Raw genomic sequence first — 7,992 nt, forward strand, 5'->3', positions numbered from 1 at the left:
TATGTGTTGAATAATATGCTCAAATGATATGTACGTTGGAATTGGTTGTTAAATGTCGTATGACTATCATGCATGCTTACTTTTTGCATTTGACTATGGTTGGGACTACGACGTAGTCCAGGCAATCGGTAACAATTCCTGTTTGAGTGGCCGAGCTAGTCTCACCACAATTGATGCGTTCGGGGAATCCGAGTCTTACGATGATTGTTAACAGTGGTTAGCGCTCCATGTCGATTAATTCAGCGTACGCTCGTACCAATAGAACTTGTCAAGTAACCCGATTTGCCCACTGTATGTTTACCATGTATGAACACTATTGTTTGAACCTAAGGTACCCCTTACCAATGTAAAGACCCGTCTCAACCATGGTACCGCGATCTGCTAAGACTCATAAGCCGGACATGGTGGTATGGGACACCATGGTCGAGCTGTTGGCCTACGCTAGGGTGATGACCCTCACCGTAGTGACTAGTGAGTAACCCAAACTCGTGAGCTGAATACGGTGGTATGAGACACTTTATTCGAGCTGTCGGCCTACACTGGCGCAGCCTGACTGTGGTCCCTAGTCGGGTTAGTGATGAGCCTTCGAAAATATACTGCCGTTGGTAAGGCGTTAGTGGAGTGGCCTCGAGTATGAAATAGGCCTACCCCGGCGCAGCCTGGCTGTGATCCCCAGTCGGGTTGGTGACGAGCCTTCGAAAATAGACTGCCAGTTGGTAAGGCGTTGGTGGAGTGACTTCGAGTATGAAATAGGCGTACCCCAGTGCAGCCTGACTGTGGTCCCCAGTCGGGTTGGTGATGAGCCTTCTAAAATAGACTGCCAGTTGGTGAGTCGTTGGTGGTAGTGACCTGAACTTGCCTAACATATGTGATTAATTAGGATTGACGACCCTAGATGGATCATTGTTTGGGTAAATGATACAAGGGAGGTACCTTAGCTTCCTAAACCTGCTGTATGAATAAGTCTAATTAAGAACTTGGCTAATCACGTACATGCACCGCATTTGCACTTGCCTTTGGCATTGGAATTGAGCACAGAGGAAGGGGTGCATGCCGCGATTGTGAGATGATGTCGCAGAGGGAGTGTAGGCGAGGGCATGCATCATTAACTCATATCACCCTTGCATTAACCAGAGTATCTAGGAATGCTTGTTGTATTGCTTTATCATTACTGCTTGACTGAATTGATAACATGTTAACCTTTGCCTTATAGCTCCACTGAGTTGATCACTCACTCCTACGTTCTGGGACGGTGTTTTAAAACACCAACCAGACCCTGTTTTAGTTTCAGATGATGGTGATGCTTATGGGGCGGAGCCTGACTTTTATGATGTCGACGAGGAGTTCTCCTACATGCAACTCTCAAGCGGGTCTATGTAGACCTAGAGTTGTGCATCGGGGCTATAGGGATATGGATAGATAATTTTACACTTTATCATTTTTTGTATATTTTGGAATTATACATGTAACTATTTGACCTGGTGACATGTTCATACTCTGGGGACTTATAACTACTTATATGCTTTATATATTTATCGCAGTCTTCTGCCTGCGTAATTTAATTGTCTCTGGAGTATGATATGCTGATTTGGTATAATCCCACTCATGTTTAATGCACTAATACGGACAACATTTAATCATCTTTATTTATGTTGCATAAGTGATGTATTGGAACTCGGGAGTTGGGCTCCTGCTCGACCCCCGATTTTCAGGGCGTTACAAGCGGCCTGCTTCTTACACTTCCAAGAGATGAGAGAAGTGCCGAGAAAAATACAGTAGCTAGTGGTAGATCTTCGTGTGAGAGTGCAACCGGCCCAATCAGCATTCGAATAAGCAAGAAAGTCCAGAGTCGCCACGGAGGAGAAGAACAGTAATTGATCTAGAGTTCCACGTAGGAACCGTAGGATGCGTAACACCGTAGTCATATGAAGAGTTCGATGAGTAGAAACAAACTGACTGATGACTTGGACAGCGCAGACAATATTAGGGCGAGTTATAGTTAAGTAAACCAGACTCCCAACCAAACGGCGGTATAAGTCAGGCTGTGCAAGTAGATCACCATCGTCACGGACATATTGAACGTTAAGTACTAAGGGAGTCTGAACTGTCTTCTAATCCATCAAAGATGCCAAGGCGAGAAGATCCTTGGTATATTTACGCTAGCTGACCAGGATCCCACGTTTAGAATGAGAAATTTCAAGTTCAAAAAAGTATGTGAGATGGCCGAGGTCTTTCATCTTGAAAGATGATTGCAGAACTTCCTTTAAAGACGAGATGCCAGTAGCATCGCTACCAATCACAAGTAGGTCATCAACATAGACGAGAACAATGATAATTCTGTGAGCAGTGGTGCGCAAAAATAAGGATGAGTCATGACTACTTTGAGTAAAGCCAACACCTGTACAACATTGTGAAAGCATTAGAACCATGCCCGAGGTGCCTGTTTGAAACCATATAGGGCTTTCTTTAGGCAACATACCTTATTGGCAGGGATTAAGAGCCAGGAGGAGGTTTCAAATATACGGTTCCTTGAAGGTCTTCATGAAGAAAAGCATTTTTCACATCCATCTGAGCAAGTGGCCAAGAGCGAACAAAAGATATTGCCTGAAGAGTACGAACAGTTTTCATCTTGGCCACGGGAGTGAATGTCTCATCATAATCAATTCCGTATTCCTGTTTATATTCCTTAGCGACAAGTCGCGCCTTGTATCGATCCAATGATCCATCAGACTTGAGCTTGACAGAATAAATCCATTTGCTACCAAGTAGCTGTTGGTTAGCGGGTAGAGTGACAATGTCCCACGTATGATTATCATCCAATGCCGCAAGTTCTTCTACCATAGCCTTCTTCTAACAATCATGAGTGGCTGCCTAAGAGTATGAAGTAGGAATAGAATCAGTATCCAGAGTAATATTCATGGCAAACATAGAGCATATCAAGCAATCAGGCGCTCTCTGTACACGATCGGAACGGCGTATCAAGGTAGGTTCAGGATCTACAACAGGTACAGTAGGTTTGGGTTGAGTAATAGGTGGTGGAGTTGTACGTGGTTGACGCAAGTGAACCTGCAACGGACTAGGGAGAGTACTCGAGGCAAAAGGAATATCAGGAAAGGTGGTTAGACCAGGAGATTTTGGGGCGTGCGGAGGAGGAAGAGATGAATGAAAGACAATATGTTCAAGAAAAATAACATATTGTAAAACCCGAACATGACAAGAAACCGGATCATAATATCAAAAACTCTTCTGAGTTTCTCCAAATCCCAAGTACATACATTTAATCGATTTTGGAGATAGTTTGTTATGCTCACGTGAAGCCAGGTGAACATAACAGACACAACCAAAAATACGAAATGTAGAATATGTAGGAGGTAAGCCGTTAAGAACAAAGTATGGAGATTTGCTGTTCAGAATGTTGGTTGGCATCCGGTTAATCAAGTAAACTGAATGTAACATTGCTTCCACTTAAAAAGAACGAGGAACACTCATAGCCGTCATTAGGGTGTTGACAGTTTCAACAATATGACGATTTTTTTGTTCAGCCATCCTGTTCTATTGTGAGGTATCAGAACAGGTGGTCTGATGAATAATCCCATGACCTTGAAGAAATGTACGAAAATCTATTGAGAGATATTCCCCCCTGAGTCAGAGCGGAGAGTTTGAACTGGAACCCGAAATTGAGTCTCCATTATAGAGTGAAATATCCTGAATTTCTAAAAAACCAGTGACTTTAAGTGCAGAAAGTAAATTCAGGTGTAACGTGTGAATCATCAATGAATATAACATAGTATCGTAACTCAGCGAGAGACATAATTGGTGAAGGACCCCAGACATCTGTATGCACTAGTTCAAATATAGAAGATGATTTTGTAGTACTTAGAGTAAAATGAATATGCTTACTTTTTGAAAGACAACAAGGTGAACAAGAATAATTTAAATCTTTTTTATTAAGAGAAACGTTCCCTAATATGCCAGAAGAAAATAACTAAATTAACCGATCGGAATGTGGATGACCTAGGTGAAAGTGCCACAGTTTCCACAATTTATTTGCTGAACAAGTATCTGATGAAGATGGAGAAAAGAAACAACGAGCCAGAGTGACAGATGGATCAAAGTCCAGCATGTACAGACGACCATGCCACCTACCCATCCCAAGTACCTTTCCCGTTGCCAGATCCTACACAAAACAATAGTTGGGAAGAAATATAACTAAGCAGTTATTGGATGTGAGTTAACCAACTGAAATTAAATTGGAGGAGAGGTTAGGGACATGAAACACATCACGTAGGGTGAACAGGCGATGAGCAGAAGGAAAGAAAGTCAATGATTCAATGGACTGAATAGGTAGTCTAGTGCCATCCGTAGTAGAAATAGCCTGATTTTTGGTGTAGGGACGAATATCATGAAGATGGGATACAGCACTAATCATATGATTGGAAGGACCTGAATCGAAGAACCATGTTGAAGATAGAGATATACCTGACATACCGGCCGCAGAAAGGGCCTGAACGATTTACTGGAGCATCGCAGGAGTCAAAGGTGATGAAAGACCTTCATTAGAAATAGTGGAAGAAATAGTGGCAGCAGTAGCAGAAAGAGCACGACCACGGCCACGACTACGACTACCATGTCCACGGCTGAAAGAAGATGCATAGGCACGTGTACGGTAGTCCTGAATACCATGACCAGTCCGTCGATAATAAACACACCATTCTTTGCATTGAGTGACAACATAACCCACCTTGTTGCAGCCGTGACAAGTCAAAGGAGTGGAACCACGTGTTGGTATAGTGGTGGACACAACAAGCACTATATCAGATGATCCCGGAGTTGAGGAAGGAAGAGAGAGAACTTTCAGTCGTTGTTCCTCAGCCAATAAATTATTAATAACCGAATTCAATGAAGGAGTAGGGCTACGGTTCAAGAGAGCAGCCTGACATTGCTCAAATTTCAGATGCAGCTTCATAAGAAATTATCGAACTTGCGCACTCTCTCGCATAGTTTGAAATATCTTAAAGTCATGAGGAAATATTGGATCCATCATAGCCATCTCTGTCCACATTGTGATAATTTTGGAGTAAAATGATTGAATACTGTCGTCACCCTGAGTAAGGTTAACGAGATCCTGTTCCAGGCGGTATAACCGGGCCGCATTACTCTGTTGATAAATTGTCTAGAGATGATCCCACATTGCCTTAGCAGTGCGATGAGGTGTGAGGCTAATAACAATGAACCGATCGACTGAATCAAGAATCCAGGTAATAATCCGTCCATTGTTCATTTCCCAATCAGCTAATTTGTCGGCATCTGTGGAAGTGGGGATAGTAACAGATCCATCAATTAGTCCCCACAAACCACTACCATTGAGGAAGTTCTGAAAACGGATGGCCCATAGAGAATAGTTGGTACCATCAAAACTACAATGTGGGGCCTCTATACGTGATGAGTCCTTATCCATTGATCTGAAGTAATGTAAAGCATGCAAAGAGGTGCAGCAGAAGAAGGTTTTAGATGTACCGTATAGTAGGAGATACTCAAGGGATTGCAGTTTCTGGATCTGGCGGAATAGCAACAGTAACAGGGGCTCTGGATCTGGAGCAACAGCAACAGGGTTGCTGGATCTGGAACAGATCGGAGAGCAGAGGGGCGTGTAATAGGGGTGGCTGGACGACGTAGGGGTGCTGGACGAGCAGAGGGGTGGTCGAACGAGCAGGGGCGACGTTGTAGGGTGGTCGGACGACGCAACAGATGTGGCCGGACAACGCAGAAGCGGTCGGAGGAGCAGGGATGGTGGTCAGACGCAACAGGGATGGGAGCCGAACGTAGCAGGGGTGGTGACCGGACGCAGGGATGGTTGGATCTGATAGGTGGTGCCGGTTTTGGATCAGTGAAGCTCTGATATCATGAAAACAGAGAGGAGCTGAAAGCTTTTTTGTATTTGAGACAACCCAAATGGGTTGAATATATAAAGATTACAGTCATTTATACAAGAAAAATAATAAAATCAGAATCCTCTACTTATGGAAACAAACTATACAAGGTATACTAGCTATACAAGGTATGAGAGCCTGTCTAATAACTACCCCCACCAAGACCTACCTAGAGATGGATAGCCATACCAGGAGCTTTGTCGAGCCCACTTTGATTGATCATTCTAAGGCATTCATTACGCCATTCAAAACTCTAGTGGCCCACAGATTATATAGGATTTGGGGATAATTTTCGTTGATTGCTCTTAATGGTGACCCTGTAGATTTATTTAAAGAGTTTTTAGATTTATTTGAAGTGTTTTATGTTAGATGATGGGTTATATATATATATATTATAACTTTTTTTATTTTAATCATAGTCCTCATGTTAAATTTCTCTTGACATTATAGGTCAATGGAAAATACGCCATGCCTAGTGGATTCTATGCCTCATTCATGACATGATATAGACATCGACTCAAAAGTGAAAGTTGGTATGAATGAGCATTTTCACAGTTGTTAACTCTCGAAAAAGCACCTGTAGAAAATATGTTAGCTTTGTCCTTCATAAAAATTAATATTGATGGAAGGCAATTTCAGCCATACATGTAGCCTTTTGTCTATTCATTAAATTGCAGAAGTCAAGCCTAGCAATTCCTGTAATTCAGGCCTAATCATGACCTGTAATGGTCGTAAAATAGGCATGTAACAAGGATTTGTGGGTTCCTCAAAGGAAAGATCCATCAAACTTGAGCTCGGCCATAGCCCATCATTAGCCAGCCCTCAAAATAAATATTAAAATAATATTTACAATAACAAGTTAAATGGTTCCAAATATATTATATAAAAAAAAGAAGAATAAATCTATCGATCTAGCTCCCATTCATCCCAGCCTAAATCCTACAAAACAAAATAGCAAAAAGAAATTAGTTACATCCCCCCCCCCCCCCCCCCACAACAAAAAAAAAAAAAAAAAAAAAACTATCTATAGATATTTGTAATAGAGATCAAGAACTATGCTAGATATTTGAGGAATAAACCACATCTGCAAAATCAATGCCCTGCTTTTATTGTATTTTAGACGGTGAAAATTAGTGCCCTGGAATTTTTTTTTTTGTCATATGAGGATAAAATCCCTGTATTTACGAAAAATCTATCCACTAATCAGAGATTACGATTGTTGGGACAATATAATTTTCCAAACCTATAAACATTCAAAAGAGGCCCATTAAGTAACTAAGAATTCTAAAATCAGATCATTGAAACAATTATCACTATAAGAAAATTGGGCTTTACCAGTGGCCAAAAATGCCCTTAAAAGTCCAAAAAACCACTGGTAAAAGAATTACCAATGATTGGACTCGAGCCGCTAAAGGGGGGCGTCGCCTATGAGAAGTTTTTAACGGTGTAGCCATTCAATTACGTAATTTACTATGGTGTGGCCCACCTTAGATTTGGATCTGCCTCATTTTTGGATTCAAGCTTGAAAATGAGTTGAAAAGATGAATGGTGGGCTTGAATAAAATACATTCATTATGTGAGGAAAATTTTTGGTTGCTGAGTTTTACATTTCTCAGCTTAGTAATTCCTTGGTTTCTTGAAAAAAAAAATAAAATCAGTCCTTGGTTGGTTTTTACATTTCCCATGAATTCCTTTTGGTCATAAATCTTGCCCCAACTTCTAAGTGGGGAGTGGAAAACTTGGGGAATTAAAACAGGATTTTAGACTCTTTTAAGGTTTTCCCAGACTTTCATGAATAAAGTAGTGCCACAAGTGTATGCATAGAGTCCAAATATTTATGTATGGATCTCTATAAATACGGCCTTACTGTTTGGGTGTAGAGGCCAAAATCATGCATATGAATGATACAAAAAGGCCTTACGGTTTGGGGGTTTTCCCAGAAAAGGATTCAAATGAACATATCCAATAAATGAGAACTGAGAAAATAAAAATCACCAAGAAAATAAATAAAAAAAGGAAGAATAAATTCGTACATTTTGGCGCAGTTCCCAAAGAGACAAGT

The sequence above is a fragment of the Magnolia sinica genome, chromosome 3 (assembly GCF_029962835.1).
Source record: "Magnolia sinica isolate HGM2019 chromosome 3, MsV1, whole genome shotgun sequence".
NCBI classification, from domain to species: Eukaryota; Viridiplantae; Streptophyta; class Magnoliopsida; order Magnoliales; family Magnoliaceae; genus Magnolia; species Magnolia sinica.